At 45.3% G+C, this 18,785-nt stretch overlaps 1 pseudogene; it reads left to right on the top strand.

The window, feature by feature from the left end:
* Positions 1 to 336: 336 nt before the first annotated feature.
* On the top strand, positions 337 to 18,074 carry LOC121570183 (annotated as a pseudogene).
* Positions 18,075 to 18,785: the final 711 nt, after the last annotated feature.

The following is an 18,785-nucleotide window of genomic DNA, read 5'->3' on the forward strand; positions in this document are numbered from 1 at the left end:
TGTGTGTCTGTGTGTGTGTGTGTGTGTGTGTGTGTGTGTGTGGTGTGTTTTGGGGGAGAACTATGTAAGAATGTTCAATCTCATTAAAGTAGGAACAAGGACAGGATGGGATGGAGGGAGAGTGAAAGGAGAAAGATAGAGGGGGAAGGTAAATCGATAAGGAGAGCAAAAACAACGGAAAGTGACGAGAGAAGAGAAGAGGACGAGAGAAGAGGACGAGAGAAGAGGACGAGAGAAGAAGACGAGAGAATAGGACGAGAGAAGAGGACGAGAGAAGAGGACGAGAGAAGAGGACGAGAGAAGAGGACAGGATGAGAGAAGAGGATGAGAGAAGAGGATGAGAGAAGAGGACGAGAGAAGAGGACGAGAGAAGAGAGAAGGATGAGAGAAGAGGACAGGATGAGAGAAGAGAAGAGAAGAGGATGAGAGAAGAGGACGAGAGAAGAGGACAGGATGAGAGAAGAGAAGAGAAGAGAAGAGGATGAGAGAAGAGGACGAGAGAAGAGGACAGGATGAGAGAAGAGAAGAGAAGAGGATGAGAGAAGAGGACGAGAGAAGAGGACGAGAGAAGAGAAGCGGATGAGAGAAGAGGATAAGAGAAGAGAAGAGGACGAGAGAAGAGAAGAGGACGAGAGAAGAGGACGAGAAGAGGACGAGAGAAGAGAAGAGGACGAGAGAAGAGAAGAGGATGAGAGAAGAGGACGAGAGAAGAGGATGAGAGAAGAGGACGAGAGAAAAGAAGAAGACGAGAGAAGAGGACGAGAGAAGAGAAGAGGCGAGAGAAGAGAAGAGGATGAGAGAAGAGGATGAGAGAAGAGGACGAGAGAAGAGGAAGAGAGAAGAGGATGAGAGAAGAGAAGAGGATGAGAGAAGAGGATAAGAGAAGAAGACGAGAGAAGAGGACGAGAGAAGATGACGAGAGAAGAGGACGAGAGAAGGGAAGAGGACGAGAGAAGAGGATGAGAGAAGAGAAGAGGACGAGAGAAGAGGACGAGAGAAGAGGACGAGAGAAGAGAAGAGGACGTGAGAAGAGGATGAGAGAAGAGAAGAGAAGAGGATGAGAGAAGAGGACGAGAGAAGAGGACGAGAGAAGAGAAGCGGATGAGAGAAGAGGATAAGAGAAGAGAAGAGGACGAGAGAAGAGAAGAGGACGAGAGAAGAGGACGAGAAGAGGACGAGAGAAGAGAAGAGGACGAGAGAAGAGAAGAGGATGAGAGAAGAGGACGAGAGAAGAGGATGAGAGAAGAGGACGAGAGAAAAGAAGAAGACGAGAGAAGAGGACGAGAGAAGAGAAGAGGCGAGAGAAGAGAAGAGGATGAGAGAAGAGGATGAGAGAAGAGGACGAGAGAAGAGGAAGAGAGAAGAGGATGAGAGAAGAGAAGAGGATAAGAGAAGAGGATAAGAGAAGAAGACGAGAGAAGAGGACGAGAGAAGATGACGAGAGAAGAGGACGAGAGAAGGGAAGAGGACGAGAGAAAAGGATGAGAGAAGAGAAGAGGACGAGAGAAGAGGACGAGAGAAGAGGACGAGAGAAGAGAAGAGGACGTGAGAAGAGGATGAGAGAAGAGAAGAGGATGAGAGAAGAGAGAAGGATGAGAGAAGAGGATGAGAGAAGAGGACGAGTGAAGAGAAGAGGATGAGAGAAGAGAAGAGGACGAGAGAAGAGAAGAGGACGACATAAGAGGATGAGAGAAGAGAAGAGGACGAGAGAAGAGGATGAGAGAAGAGGAGAGGATGAGAGAAGAGGACGAGAGAAGAGAAGAGGATGAGAGAAGAGGATGAGAGAAGGGAAGAGGACGAGAGAATAGGATGAGAGAAGAGAAGAGGATAAGAGAAGAGGATAAGAGAAGAGGACGAGAGAAGAGGACGAGAGAAGAGGATGAGAGAAGGGAAGAGGACGAGAGAAGAGGATGAGAGAAGAGAAGAGGATAAGAGAAGAGAACGAGAGAAGAGGACGAGAGAAGAGGACGAGAGAAGAGGACGAGAGAAGAGGACGAGAGAAGAGGACGAGAGAAGAGAAGAGGACGTGAGAAGTGGATGAGATAAGAGGACGAGAGAAGAGAAGAGGATGAGAGAAGAGGATGAGTGAAGAGAGAAGGATGAGAGAAGAGGACGAGAGAAGTGGATGAGAGAAGAGAAGAGGATGAGAGAAGAGGATGAGAGAAGAGAAGAGAAGAGGACGAGAGAATAGGACAAGAGAAGAGGATGAGAGAAGAGAAGAGGACGAGAGAAGAGGACGAGAGAAGAGAAGAGGACGAGAGAAGAGAAGAGGATGAAAGAAGAGAAGAGGATAAGAGAAGAGGATGAGAGAAGCGGATGAGCAAAGAGAAGAAGATGAGAGAAGAGGACGAGAGAAGAGGATGAGAGAAGAGAAGAGGACGAGAGAAGAGGACGAGAGAAGATGACGAGAGAAGAGGACGAGAGAAGAGAAGAGGACGAGAGAAGAGGACGAGAGAAGAGAAGAGGACGAGAGAAGAGGACGAGAGAAGAGGACGAGAGAAGAGGATGAGAGAAGAGGACGAGAGAAGAGAAGAGGACGAGAGAAGAGAATAGGATGAGAGAAGAGGCCGAGAAAAGAGGATGAGAGAAGAGGACGAGAGAAGAGGATGAGAGAAAAGGACGAGAGAAAAGAAGAAGACGAGAGAAGAGGACGAGAGAAGAGAAGAGGACGAGAGAAGAGAAGAGGATGAGAGAAGAGGATGAGAGAAGAGGCCGAGAGAAGTGGACGAGAGAAGAGGATGAGAGAAGAGGATGAGAGAAGAGAAGAGGACGAGAGAAGAGGATGAGAGAAGAGAAGAGGATGAGAGAAGAGGATGAGAGAAGAGGACGAGAGAAGAGAAGAGGATGAGAGAAGAGGATGAGAGAAGAGGACGAGAGAAGAGAAGAGGACGAGAGAAGAGGACGAGAGAAGAGGACGAGAGAAGAGGACGAGAGAAGAGAAGAGGATGAGAGAAGAGGATGAGAGAAGGGAAGAGGACGAGAGAAGAGGATGAGAGAAGAGAAGAGGATAAGAGAAGAGGATAAGAGAAGAGGACGAGAGAAGAGGACGAGAGAAGATGACGAGAGAAGAGGACGAGAGAAGAGGATAAGAGAAGGGAAGAGGACGAGAGAAGAGGATGAGAGAAGAGAAGAGGACGAGAGAAGAGGACGAGAGAAGAGGACGAGAGAAGAGAAGAGGACGTGAGAAGAGGATGAGAGAAGAGAAGAGGATGAGAGAAGAGAGAAGGATGAGAGAAGAGGATGAGAGAAGAGGACGAGTGAAGAGAAGAGGACAAGAGAAGAGGACGAGAAGAGGACGAGAGAAGAGAAGAGGACGACATAAGAGGATGAGAGAAGAGAAGAGGACGAGAGAAGAGGACGAGAGAAGAGGATGAGAGAAGAGGACGAGAGAAGAGAAGAGGACGACATAAGAGGATGAGAGAAGAGAAGAGGACGAGAGAAGAGGACGAGAGAAGAGGATGAGAGAAGAGGAGGGGACGAGAGAAGAGGACGAGAGAAGAGAAGAGGATGAGAGAAGAGAGAAGGATGAGAGAAGAGGATGAGAGAAGAGGACGAGTGAAGAGAAGAGGACAAGAGAAGAGGACGAGAAGAGGACGAGAGAAGAGAAGAGGACGACATAAGAGGATGAGAGAAGAGAAGAGGGACGAGAGAAGAGGACGAGAGAAGAGGATGAGAGAAGAGGACGAGAGAAGAGAAGAGGACGACATAAGAGGATGAGAGAAGAGAAGAGGACGAGAGAAGAGGACGAGAGAAGAGGATGAGAGAAGAGGACGAGAGAAGAGAAGAGGACGACATAAGAGGATGAGAGAAGAGAAGAGGACGAGAGAAGAGGACGAGAGAAGAGGATGAGAGAAGAGGAGGGGACGAGAGAAGAGGACGAGAGAAGAGAAGAGGATGAGAGAAGAGGATGAGAGAAGGGAAGAGGACGAGAGAAGAGAAGAGGATAAGAGAAGAGGATAAGAGAAGAGGACGAGAGAAGAGGATGAGAGAAGAGGATGAGAGAAGGGAAGAGGACGAGAGAAGAGGACGAGAAGAGGACGAGAGAAGAGAAGAGGACGACATAAGAGGATGAGAGAAGAGAAGAGGACGAGAGAAGAGAAGAGGACGTGAGAAGAGGATGAGAGAAGAGAAGAGGATGAGAGAAGAGAGAAGGATGAGAGAAGAGGATGAGAGAAGAGGACGAGTGAAGAGAAGAGGACAAGAGAAGAGGACGAGAAGAGGACGAGAGAAGAGAAGAGGACGACATAAGAGGATGAGAGAAGAGAAGAGGACGAGAGAAGAGGACGAGAGAAGAGGATGAGAGAAGAGGACGAGAGAAGAGAAGAGGACGACATAAGAGGATGAGAGAAGAGAAGAGGACGAGAGAAGAGGACGAGAGAAGAGGATGAGAGAAGAGGAGGGGACGAGAGAAGAGGACGAGAGAAGAGAAGAGGATGAGAGAAGAGGATGAGAGAAGGGAAGAGGACGAGAGAAGAGAAGAGGATAAGAGAAGAGGATAAGAGAAGAGGACGAGAGAAGAGGATGAGAGAAGAGGATGAGAGAAGGGAAGAGGACGAGAGAAGAGGATGAGAGAAGAGAAGAGGATAAGAGAAGAGAACGAGAGAAGAGGACGAGAGAAGAGGATGAGAGAAGAGGACGAGAGAAGAGAAGAGGACGTGAGAAGGGGATGAGATAAGAGGACGAGAGAAGAGAAGAGGATGAGAGAAGAGGATGAGTGAAGAGAGAAGGATGAGAGAAGAGGACGAGAGAAGAGGACGAGAGAAGAGGACGAGAGAAGTGGATGAGAGAAGAGAAGAGGATGAGAGAAGAGGATGAGAGAAGAGAAGAGGACGAGAGAAGAGGACAAGAGAAGAGGATGAGAGAAGAGGACGAGAGAAGAGGACGAGAGAAGAGAAGAGGACGAGAGAAGAGAAGAGGTTGAAAGAAGAGAAGAGGATAAGAGAAGAGGATGAGAGAAGCGGATGAGAGAAGAAGAAGATGAGAGAAGAGGACGAGAGAAGAGGATGAGAGAAGAGAAGAGGAAGAGAGAAGAGGACGAGAGAAGAGGACGAGAGAAGAGAAGAGGACGAGAGAAGAGGACGAGAGAAGAGGACGAGAGAAGAGAAGAGGATGAGAGAAGAGGACGAGAGAAGAGAAGAGGACGAGAGAAGGGGATGAGAGAAGAGAAGAGGACGAGAGAAGAGGACGAGAGAAGAGGACGAGAGAAGAGAAGAGGATGAGAGAAGAGGACAAGAGAAGCGAGGAAAAGAGCTCAGTAGCTTTTAAATGACTCTACAGCACCATCACCTGGACAAACCATCCAACAGTCAACAGCGAGCGCGTATGTGTGTGCGAGCGGTGTGTTCCTGCGTGTATGTGTGTGTGTGTTACCTCTGATCTGAGTGCAGAGCGGGTGCAGGCAGGCCAGATAGGTCCAGATCTGGAAAAGGTGATAGGAAGACTCCTGGTTCTGTTCTGACAGGCCTGGCCGTCACACACTAACCAACCCTGATATGGAGTGATGGAGGGACATATGGAGGGTGGAGATGGAGGGATAAAGTACAGAGGGAGGTGGGTGGGTGTGCGGAGGAAAGAGAGAAAGGGGGGAGGGAGAGAGAGGGGTGGAGGGAGAGAGAGGTATGGAAAGGCCTCCTGTAGCTCAGTTGGTAGAGCATGGCGCTTGCAACGCCAGTGTTGTGGGTTCGATTCCCACGGGGGGCCAGTATGAAAAATGTATCCATTCACTAACTGTAAGTCGCTCTGGATAAGAGCGTCTGCTAAATCACTAAAATGTAAAATGAAAGAGAGGAAGGTCGAGAGAGAGGAAGGGATGGGGAGAGAGAAGTAAAGGAAAATAAAATTATTCACATAAATTGTATTCATATCAAGGACACTTTCAATCAGGCTTTTTACTATCCCAAGTGCAAACTGCTGAAAACAATGACATAAGTACCTGCCAAAACACAACACACAGATCAACTTTCTACCTCTTTCTCTCTGCCTCCTTGCTAAAATGTGATATTTTCTAATTATCCAAGTCAACCTCTCTGTCTGAAGAAGGCACATGCCTGAGCCTGGGGTCCTTCCTTTTTCAGACAGGCAGAGCAGAGGGCAGCCGTGGTTAGGACCTCTGGGGTGAGTCAGTTGCCTTGGACAGGTGCAGCTCCAACCCCCCTCTGTTCCCCTCCTCCTCCTCCTCCTCCTCCCTAATCTAACATTAGAGCCCCAATATGCCCTGTCATTACATGGGGGGCTTTGGTGTGTGTGTGTTGGCGGTAATACCCAACTAATGACAGTTCTCAGGCCATCCCCAACCCCTCACTACACACTGCACCTGTCCTAGCATTAAACACAGCAAATCACCACACACACTAAGGAACAGCCACACCCCTATGCACCCTTCACCCCTAAAACTCCTAGATATACTGGGCCACAGAAAAGGAGGAAATACGGAGAGGTCTCTGTCTCGTCTCTGTGTCTCAATCATACAGTCAACTGATAAACTGAAGGGTCTCATTAACCTGCAACCGACCACACACACACACCATTGTGTTGAATATCAAAGCCAATAAAGCGGTTTAATGTCCCAAGATCCTTGTGTCTTTGTGTGCGGCGGCAGGCGATGTTTAGATAATCAGCTCTGGCCCAGGGGGTTGTGGGTAACACTGTGAACTCTGGGAGATTGTAATTGAATTGGGACCTGTGTGTGTTTGGTTTTCATTTTGAGGAGATTGGAGGGACGCGGTGTGTGTGTGTTCATTAGGGATGTTATTGCATGAGTGTTTGATCCCAGTCTTTGTGCTCCTGGGGACAAGACTAAACACACAGCACCTTTCCCATGAGCTGGACATAGACACACACAGTCTTGTTTAACAAACATTGTGGGGGGACACAATTGATTCTCATTCAAAATCCTATTTTCCCTAACCATAAACCTAACCCTAACTTTTCTTTACCCCTAACTCTAATTCTAACCTTAACCCCCTAAAAATATAATTTTTCCTTGTGGGGACTAACAAAATGTCCCCAGTTGGTCAACTTTTTGTTTATTTACTATTCTTGAGGGGACTTCTGGTCCCCCAGAAGTGTATTTAAACACGTCCACACCAGGGTTTCGGTTAGCCGGTAATAGCCGGCTTTAGTCCCCAAATAATATAGAAAAGCCAATAAATAAAATTGCCGCTGGCTGGGAGAAGAAGAAACAATCCCATTGCGAAATAATTTTAGCCTATTCATTGATGGAAATACCAGTCGATGGAAATAAATTTGACTGGTCATGCTTATTGGTCTATAGGTTAATTTGTATAATTTAGTATTCCTTATGCATCTTATTTATCACACGCCTACAGCATACAGATACAGAGCCTTGGAGTGGAAAATCTGTCAGACAGAGAGAGCTGCTGCAGCATCTTGTAGTGCTTTCAGGACAACTGGGAACCCTTTAAAATACGAGGTCAAATCATGACGTCATTGATGTGCAGGTCTGAAAGTCTGAGCTCTAGAAAGAGGCCCGAGTTCCCGAGTTGGAATTCCGAGTTGTATGACCGTTTTTTTCTCAGTTCCCAGTTGTCTTGAACGCACTGAAGTCGGAGATCTCCGAGTTCCAAATTGTTATGAACTAAGCATCAAACGGCAACGGAAGGCAGGCTTCATCAGCGCGTCACACGCCACTTTGCAATGAGCTGGAGGTAGTACGCATTTTGAAAACAAATACTTAATTGTTTGAAACCTCGATGTTTTAATACATATGAGGCATGTCTTGCCTTGCTTCAAAGTCGCCTATTAGATGTTCTCTCTTTTTAAATTTCTAACGGATATTTTCATCTCGGTCGCATCTGCAGTGCCCTTTTGACAATGGTGTTTTCCTGCTAATTGCATTATGGAACAAACATTCGCGCGTAGCCTACTGCTTTGTGAAATTGGTGTTGTTATAATGTGGAGATATAATAGTTTATCAACATTTTAAGCTAAACATTCTGATCTGTTGCATCAGACTCATGTAGCCTAGGCCTACTGGTTGGATGAATTTGGGATCAATCATCCCACAACTGTCCCAGAGTCTGTTTGGAATAGGCTATTTATTTTTCGACAAGCTGACCAATAGAATAGGTAGCCTAACTGTTCTACTTCTAGGCTAGTGATTTTGCTGTTCGTTACTTGTCTTGTTGGCTGAGGAAAAGTAAATGTGCACAGTTATTCTAACATCTTCAAAGTGCACATCAGAATTAGGTTAGAAGGACCGCACATCGTTGCATCATCGACTTGCATGTTCTGTTAATATGAATGAACATATTCTAAATGTGATGTCTGTCATTCTGAGCACCGTGGGTGGACGTCCTAATCAGGTTAAGCACTGCATATGGGTCCGGTACATTTCTCAAATGTCCGGTAAATTAAAATGTTGCCAGTCAAATGTCCACCGCCACATTTTTCTAACGGAAACCCCACAAAGATGAGGAAATAACTAATCATCATGCGTTCCCCTTCTGCCCAGTGACCCTGAATATCTCACTCCAAAAGCACACACACTGGCTTGACACACACACACCCGGTGCCAGGATAAAGTGACTAAGGGGGCAGTTGAAACCTGCGAGAGGGCAAACATTTTTGGGGTTCTTACATTTGCATTATATTGCGCTATACTAGGGCTGGGCGATATGGACCAAATAGCATCTCACAATATTTTTTTTACATTTTTGACGGTATGACGTATTTGACAGTATTTTATGTTTTTTAATAATAAAAGTTCTAAATATGCTTTATGAGTAGTTCATGACCCTAGGGTGGCAACGCAAATTATAAGTGATTTCAATGGGTCTTTCTCCATTTATAGTGTTCAATCCAACTCCAAACAAAAATAATTTCCATCAATTTCTGCATTTCCTGCACTTTTATTATAATTTCCACGCTGTGCCAGGCAGCATGATATGGGCTAAAAATATAGGCCTAGTTAATTGGTGAACTGTTGGAATCATGGAAATATAATGATTCTTCTAATTCTAGTTGGAATATAGTGGGCAGCAGCTTGAAATGCATTATTGTTTGACATGACAACAAATGAATAAACCAGGAAGGAATTATTGACAGGGTAGGAACCATTAGTGTTGGTTAGTGTTATCAGGTGACCCTAATTAGATGCTACATTACATGTTTCTTACTTCATGTAGCTTGCTAGCTAGCCAACATATCCGTGCTTCGCCTAGTCCTCTCTGATAAGATACCGTTGCACAAAAACACGCTTATCTAGTCCTACACCAGCACTGGTAACAGGCAGTATTAGCTAGCTAGCTAAGTCTGCTCTGACTCTTAGTACATTTAGCAAGCTAGCTAGCCAGCTACTTAGCGATTAGCATTAGCAGCTAACACAAATTATTTTAGCAACACCTTGCTAAGAAAAGATAAACTAGCAGACAGTAGTTTGCAGACAGTAAGATACACAAACGAATAGTGCCACCATAGAACGCTTGTGGAAAGCAACATGTCACCAACATTATTCCATCCATCTGACAATGCAGAGTCAACGGAAGGAAAGTGCTCCTGACTCCGCGGTGGAGCAACTGCTCTCTCCTTGAGTGATAGGGGGGCAGGGGCTTGGTGTGGTTAGCGGCATGCAGAAGGAGGAGATGGAGGGGCGATGACTCAAGTAGAAAAAATAGCAAACTATCAAATCGGACATTATACGCGTCGGAGTTGCGTATCACATTAAAAATATAATTAAAATTAAATACCGTTATAGAAGGTAAAGTACAAACTCAAACCGGTCTGTGCATCAATACCGGTATATAGTAAAATACGGTATACCGCTCAGCCCTACGCTATACCACTATAAACATAAGGTTCAAATGCGAGACTCTGAGATCATTGAGTGCTTTTGAAGTGACAGGTAGGCTACAGTTTTCATGCTAATCTCCGTTACACTGTATCAGCACAATGGACAGCGCCCTTCACACTAAAGCATAGGCTACAAGATAGATAAGGTAATTCACCTACTATAAACAGCCTATGTGAATGCAGCCGTACCCACAGCTGTTTTACCATAATAATGCAAACGAAATGCTAAAAGTAGCATCCTAGTTACTCATGCACGCAAACAAAAATACTGAATAGCAGTTTTCTTAGAATACAGACAACTGCAAATGCGAACGAATGCCTGTGAACAGAACAAAACAGCGGTACCAAGTAGGCCTAGTAAACAAAATATCAGACCGATAGATAGTGTCATTATAGAACGCTGAGTGTACAAAACATTAGGAACACTTTCCTAAAATATTGAGTTGCACCCCCTCAGAACAGCCTCAATTCGTCAGGGCATGGACTCTACAAGGTGTCGAAAGTGTTCCACAGGGATGCTGGCCCATGTTGACTCCAATGCTTCCCACAGTTGTGTCAGGTTGGCTGGATGTCCTTTGGGTGGTGGACCATTCTTGATACACACGGGAAACTGTTGAGCGTGAAAAACCCAGCAGAGTTGCAGTTCTTGAGATACTCAAACCGGTGCACCTGGTACCTTCTACCATACCCCGTTCATTCACATTTTACATTTTAGTCATTTAGCAGACGCTCTTATCCAGAGCGATTTACAGTTAGTGAGTGCATACATTATTTCATTTTTTTCATGTCTCACACAATCAATGTCTCAATTGTCTCAAGTATTAAAAATCATTCTGTAACATGTCTCTCCTCCCCTTCATCTACACTGATTGAAGTGGATTTAACAAGTGACAGCAATAAGGGATCATCGTTTTCACCTGGTGAGTTTAAGTCATGGAAAGAGTAAACAAAAAGCAAATATCCAAAACACAACGTAGTACAGTGAGATGCACCCTACACATACAGATAACTGTAAGGTCCCTCAGTCAAGCAGTGAATTTCAAACACAGATTCAACCACAACGACCAGGGAGGTTTTCCAATGCCTCACAAAGGGCACCTATTGGTAGATGGGTTAAAAAACCCAAAAAAGAACTAAAACAGACATTGAATATCCCTTTGAGCATGGTGAAGTAATTCATGACACTTTGGATGGTGTATCAATACACCCAGCATCACAGAGGTGTGAATACTTATGCAAATGAGATATTTCTGTATTTCATTTTCAATAAATTTGCAAAAATGTTTACTTTGTCATTATGGGGTAGTGTGTAGATTGGTGAGAGAAAAACATATATTTAATCCATTTTTAATTCAGGCTGTATCAACAAAATGTGGAATAAGTCAAGGGGTATGAATCATTTCTGAAGGCACATACAGTGGGGAAAAAAAGTATTTAGTCAACCACCAATTGTGCAAGTTCTCCCACTTAAAAAGATGAGAGAGGCCTGTAATTTTCATCATAGGTACACGTCAACTATGACAGACAAAATGAGAAAAAAAAATCCAGAAAATCACATTGTAGGATTATTTATGACTTTTTTTGCAAATTATGGTGGAAAATAAGTATTTGGTCAATAACAAAAGTTTCTCAATACTATGTTATATACCCTTTGTTGGCAATGACACAGGTCAAACATTTTCTGTAAGTCTTCACAAGGTTTTCACACACTGTTGCTGGCCCAATTTTGGCCCATTCCTCCATGCAGATCTCCTCTAGAGCAGTGATGTTTTGGGGCTGTCGCTGGGCAACACGGACTTTCAACTCCCTCCAAAGATTTTCTATGGGGTTGAGATCTGGAGACTGGCTAGGCCACTCCAGGACCTTGAAATGCTTCTTACGAAGCCACTCCTTCGTTGCCCGGGCGGTGTGTTTGGGATCATTGTCATGCTGAAAGACCCAGCCACGTTTCATCTTCAATGCCCTTGCTGATGGAAGGAGGTTTTCACTTAAAAATTCACGATATATGGCCCCATTCATTCTTTCCTTTACACGGATCAGTCGTCCTGGTCCCTTTGCAGAAAAAACAGCCCCAAAGCATGATGTTTCCATCCCCATACTTCACAGTAGGTATGGTGTTCTTTGGATGCAACTCAGCATTCTTTGTCCTCCAAACACGACGAGTTGAGTTTTTACCAAAAAGTTATATTTTGGTTTCATCTGACCATATGACATTCTCCCAATCCTCTTCTGGATCATCCAAATGCACTCTAGCACACTTCAGACGGGCCTGGACATGTACTGGCTTAAGCAGGGGGACACGTCTGGCGCAGCAGGATTTGAGTCCCTGGCGGCGTAGTGTGTTACTGATGGTAGGCTTTGTTACTTTTGTCCCAGCTCTCTGCAGGTCATTCACTAGGTCCCCCGTGTGGTTCTGGGATTTTGATCACCGTTCTTGTGATCATTTTGACCCCACGGGGTGAGATCTTGCGTGGAGCCTCAGATCGAGGGAGATTATCAGTGGTCTTGTATGTCTTCCATTTCCTAATAATTGCTCCCACAGTTGATTTCTTCAAACCAAGCTGCTTACCTATTGCAGATTCAGTCTTCCCAGCCTGTTGCAGGTCTACAATTTTGTTTCTGGTGTCCTTTGACAGCTCTTTGGTCTTGGCCATAGTGGAGTTTGGAGTGTGACTGTTTGAGGTTGTGGACAGGTGTCTTTTATACTGATAACAAGTTCAAACAGGTGCCATTAATACAGGTAAAGAGTGGAGGACAGAGGAGCCTCTTAAAGAAGAAGTTACAGGTCTGTGAGAGCCAGAAATCTTGCTTGTTTGTAGGTGACCAAATACTTATTTTCCACCATAATTTGCAAATAAATTCATAAAAAATCCTACAATGTGATTTTCTGGATTTTGTTTTCTAAATTTGTCTGTCATAGTTGACGTGTACCTATGATGAAAATTACAGGCCTCTCTCATCTTTTTAAGTGGGAGAACTTGCACAATTGGTGGCTGACTAAATACTTTTTTTCCCCACTGTAGGCCTGCTTAAAACATGGAAAATCATGCCGCTCATGAGTTCAGCAACACGTTGTGACATGTCACAATACACTTCTGTGAAACAAATTCGAACACGTTTCCAATACATACAGTTCCATTTACAGCCACGAAAACCAATAGGCTACCAAGAAAACCATAAACAGAATGTATCCATCTCTATGATGAAACACACCGATATGTAGCTAAACCACCCAGGGGCGTCAATTGGGTTCTTGCATTAGAATTATATTGAATTCTGCTTATATAACGCTATACCACAATAAACATAAAAGTTCTAATACTTTTGACCAAGAAGTTGGCGCGAAATCTCCGATGCACTCTACCAGCACCATGGACAGTGCCCTAAACACTAAAGCAAGATTTTGATAAAAAAACAACCAGCTAGATTGTTTCTTAAAATTTCAGAAGAGCCACATTTACATGTCCTTAACACCAGCCTATAACTAATTACAAAAAACACTATTCCTTGTGAAAAACCTTATAGCCTATTGTTTTATTGGTTTTTACTTTCCTAACACAATAGGCTAATTGTCCACCTCACGGTTCTACTGTCAGAGATTTGAGCACTAAATGCATCAGGGCATTGCATGCATAGGCCCACTATATTAATATATATTTTTTTAATGATAGGAAAGGGAAGAGAATCTAAAGCCTATCCCCAGAGAGAGAGAGAGCTATGCCGGCGGCATGCTATGAAACCAACATGAATTTCTTTATACTTGTCAGATAGGCTACTGTGTCTGCTGCAGAAGGAGGCTAATTAATTCATTTTCAATTCTAATATTTTTTTATAAAGATAAGCATTATATTGTTAGATTATAGGAGTAACTCTGGTAGGCCTAAAACATTCAAGCTCCCGCACCTCAAGTTCAACTGTCCGAGTCATTTGGAGCCCCTGTGCGCACTGCCTTCATACCATAGCCCTGCAGTAGAATAGTCTAATATCCACACCATACCTTCACAAAAGTTTCTAAACCATACACAACAAATGACAGCAATAGTATAATCATTTTTATTTTACAACAGGCCTACTTATAACCCATCTTAAACTAAATACGGAACACACATATAAAAAGACCGATCAAAACTTAATTTAGCCAACGAAAATATCTCAACAGAATGAAACAAAAGACGTTTAGCATATTTAAATAACTGGTTTTGGATTAATAAATAGGCCTACAATAATAACAATGATATACAATAATAAAACAAATGATTATAAATATGAAAAAATGTATAAATTAAAGTTCCAAAATTGCATCCTACCAGAATAGCGAGTTGCACAATAGCCTGCTTCAACCGCGCCAACATTCTTCTCATCTATGTCCACTACAATATTACACATTTTCTATACGGAGGACACTAACATTTTCAGTTGGTGGCACCAGCCCATGATTTGGTCGCACCAAATGTTTTTTGCGGCATCTCGCAATAGAAAAACTGTGTAGGTTTATCATCTTATAAAAAGTAATCCATAGTGCTTCATTACAAAGTGTAATAGACTACTGAGATGGTATTGAAGAAATAAATATGTTGTGATTCGAAGTATTTTAATGTGCAACCTAATCCAGTGATTGTCATGCATTGTGGGTAAGACACTTAGGCTGTTGTTGTTATATTTTACTGTTAAAAAATATTTTTATTTTTTATTCAATAGAGATGAATTTGCCTGCATCTTAATGTGCACTAATATCACATGCTGATTTATTTGGGGCTAATTCACCACCTGAGGAAGTGGAAACTCAAAACACATTAGCTAGATCACCAACTAAAGATAGCCACTCATAGTAGCCATGTATTAATCTAACAGTACATTTAATGTCTCAAAAAACATTGCAGTTGTAGCCTACCGTCCAATGAGGCTTATGCACTCGCAATGGCCAATGCACATTTCATGCGCTCCACATCTCAAAGACATATCAAATATCTTTGTAAAATAGTTGCTATTGAGCTCATAATTGAGAAATAAAAAGTATACCTACAGAAAGCTGAGAACATCCTCTCTCCATCTGTAACAAGATAGCTGTGTTTTCCCAGCAATTAGATTTCAAAATGTTATACAAATCAGAACACTTTTCTTTCTCCCAGAGAGAGAGACTGGCTCGCTCGACACCGCAGCAGGCCCCAGCGAAACATGTACAGTGGCAGGCAGACACTTTCATTGGAGGAATCATGAGGATAATATACTTTACTGTTTGACCAAATCATGGTTTTAGCCTCCTAAAAAAAATAGGTTGTGAGTGAGGTGAATGAATGTGTAGCCCGCACTGATTCAACCAATATATTTTAAGTCCCACCGCCATTGTGTCAATGGGTCACAAAATGCGACTAAATGGACAGCGTTTGGAGCCCTGCCTTGTAGGCTTTTCACTATAGGCTCTCTAACTTTCGTTTGACTTCAATGAAAAAGGGCCTCCATCTTCACAATCAACAGTAGCCTAATGCCAAGGCTCCTCTCTTGCTTTCTCTCCCTACTCAGCAGCAGGGCAGCCCCGGACAATTTGGCCGGTTACAATTGTATTTATCGGCTTTTCATTTATTTTATGGTCCGAAAGTCGGCAATTACCTGCTAACGGAAACCATGAGCCCCAGTGGCATTCCATAGCCCCTCCACAGACACACCGCGGCACGCTCTGTCCATTGTGCTGAGACAGCGCAGCGGAGATTCCGTTTTTGAGCCAACCTGACACTCAATCATTTGAACTTTTTAGCTATTTTTATATAGGGACATAAACCAAACTGAGGGGGCGAAGTCCCTCTTTGCCCCAGTGGAGCCGGGTACACTACACAAACATGAGGGAATGGGTAGGTTAACTGAGAAAGTCCAGCCGGAGAGAAAGTGAGAGAGGGAGATGGGGGGGAGCAGTAGCTACATGACACATTGCATCCAGCCAGCAGATTACTTCCCAAGATTTAACTAAACACATTCAACTGCAGTGAGGCAACACACACAGAAACTAAACTCCTCTTCCTCCTCTCTCCATCCTCCTTCCTTAGTCCTCACTCTCTCCTCCTCTCCTCCTCTCTCCATCCTCCTTCCCTAGACCTCACCCTCTCCTCTCTCCATCCTCCTTCCCTAGTCCTCACTCTTTCCTCTCCATCCTCCTTCCCTAGTCCTCACTCTCCTCTCTCCATCCTCCTTCCCTAGTCCTCACTCTCCTCTCTCCATCCTCCTTCACTAGTCCTCACTCTCTCCTCCTTTCCCTCCCTCTCTCCTCTCCTCTCCCCTCCCTCTCTCCACCCAGGGTCAGTGATAATGAGGCAGATAATTGACTCTGGAGGGTTCCTGTTTCACAAACTGATCTCAGACCAGTGGAACTCAACACATAGGAATCCACATGCGTCTACAGACACACACTTCATTTTGACTGGTGGTTCTCAGAGAGAGAAGAGAACCACACAGGTTCTAGCTCGTAAGGTAATTAACCCAGCCAGCTCTAGAGTTGAATAGGCTTTTGTAGACACAAAGCACCCAAAGGACGCACACAGAAACACACACCACTCTCTCTGTCTTTCTCTCTGAATAGGGTTGAAACCAGTCCACTTTGTACATCCTCCGCTTAATCAAAGCTGCTCCATTCAGCAATTTGACCTTTTGTTCAAAATAGGATTATCACCTTCTCTTGTATTTATTCTCTCCCTCCCTCCATCAGTCAGTTTCCAGGGGCGACCCACATGATGAGCGTAATTGCAATAATTTGTTAAACGCCATGGCAACGGGTTTTAGAATCGGGTAAATGAGAGGGGAGACAACAGAACAAACTAACGACGGTCTGAAGAGAGAGAGAGAGAGGGCAGCAGAGCAGATTTTTCACCTATTCAGCTCGGGGATTCGAACCAGGCGACCTTTTGGTTACTGGCCCAACCGTCTTAACCGCTAGGCTACCTGTCGCACCAGGAACACACACAGGCCAGGGCTTTCAGTCTATCAGGCCTGACAAACATTTGAGCTCTCCCTTTGTCTGAAAGGAATCCTTAATTACACAATATTACTACTCTTCATCGCCCCCCTCTGTGTGTGTGTGTGTGTGTGTCTACTGAAATTCAGCCTGAGCTGGTGTGTGTGTGTGTGCGTGTTAGTATTCAGTGGCAGCAGCTGTTTCACACGTCGTTACAAAGGGGGTGAGGGCCTCCTACCCTGAGAGAGAGCGAGAGTGTGTGTGCATGTATGTGTGTGAAGGGGGAGGGAGGGCCGGCACATTCACCCCACTAATTGATTTCTGTTCAGCACTGTGGGAGAGTAACATCCCCCCCCGCTCCCCTCCCCACACCCGCACTATCCTAACCTCCAGAACCTTAAAAGACTAGCAGGCCGCTCCACTCCAAAATACCACTGCATTCCACAACCCTGAAGACAGCATCAGTGCTAGTTCTAGAAAACATACAAGGTGTTCAACAACACAAACATACACTGAGTATAAGAACCAATACATAGTTCCAAAACAGTTCTAGAGCCCACTCTAACTGAAGAGTTCCAGACGCAAGCCCCAGTCAGAGCCCCAGTCAGAGCCCCAGTCAGAGCCCCAGTCAGAGCCCCAGTCAGAGCCCCAGTCAGAGCCCCAGTCAGAGCCCCAGTCAGGGCCCCAGTCAGAGCCCCAGTCAGGGCCCCAGTCAGAGCCCCAGTCAGAGCCCCAGTCAGAGCCCCAGTCAGAGCCCCAGTCAGGGCCCCAGTCAGGGCCCCAGTCAGGGCCCCAGTCAGGGCCCCAGTCAGAGCCCCAGTCAGGGCCCCAGTCAGGGCCCCAGTCAGAGCCCCAGTCAGAGCCCCAGTCAGAGCCCCAGTCAGAGCCCCAGTCAGGGCCCCAGTCAGAGCCCCAGTCAGAGCCCCAGTCAGGGCCCCAGTCAGAGCCCCAGTCAGAGCCCCAGTCAGAGCCCCAGTCAGGGCCCCAGTCAGGGCCCCAGTCAGGGCCCCAGTCAGAGCCCCAGTCAGGGCCCCAGTCAGAGCCCCAGTCAGGGCCCCAGTCAGGGCCCCAGTCAGGGCCCCAGTCAGAGCCCCAGTCAGAGCCCCAGTCAGGGCCCCAGTCAGGGCCCCAGTCAGGGCCCCAGTCAGGGCCCCAGTCAGAGCCCCAGTCAGGGCCCCAGTCAGAGCCCCAGTCAGAGCCCCAGTCAGAGCCCCAGTCAGAGCCCCAGTCAGGGCCCCAGTCAGAGCCCCAGTCAGGGCCCCAGTCAGGGCCCCAGTCAGAGCCCCAGTCAGAGCCCCAGTCAGAGCCCACCTACAGTGACTAGAGAGTGTAGAGTATTCTAGAAAGTCTAATATTGGCCAGCTGGCCTTATTTTCCCTGCTCAGCCTACAGTCACTGCACAACAGCACTGCAGGTGGGTGAGGTGTGTGTGTGTGTGTGTGTGTGTGTGTGTAGCAGAGGGAAAGGCCAGTGTTTGGCATTCAGTAGAGAACTGCAATAACCCAACAGTAGATCTGAGCTGAACAAAACAGGACAAAACTGCCTGCAGGGTCGTTCCACCTCAAAAAGCACCAGAAATAGGATTTCGACACCCACAATCTCAGATTGTTCAGAAATTGTTAGAAAAAAATAAGATTAGCAATCCTGCATCCCAGCTATTTCATTGCTGCCAAATTGGCAATTTCAAAAATATATTTCTAGCAATGAGTTAGACATGAGGAATCCAAAGAAATGGTCAAGCGCCACCCACGAACCCGCCACACCCCACACCAATCCCACCCCAACAATGAGTATATAGTATCAACTCTCTATGTATGACAAGTAGTATGGAGCTGCGGCTGGGAGTATTGTTTCTTCATCCTATGTAATGTATTCTTTTTTTTCCCCTGTTCAGAGAAATGTGTCATTGAAAATGTTAGGATTATGTCCCATCCAACATCCTGATATTACCAGGTTCTGACCACTAGATGGTTCTGTTCCTGCTATTAGGTGAAAAAAGTTAACCTCCTAGAGTAACCCCCTAGAGTACAAGTCC

The sequence above is a fragment of the Coregonus clupeaformis genome, chromosome 7, assembly GCF_020615455.1.
Source record: "Coregonus clupeaformis isolate EN_2021a chromosome 7, ASM2061545v1, whole genome shotgun sequence".
In the NCBI taxonomy this organism is placed as follows: domain Eukaryota; kingdom Metazoa; phylum Chordata; class Actinopteri; order Salmoniformes; family Salmonidae; genus Coregonus; species Coregonus clupeaformis.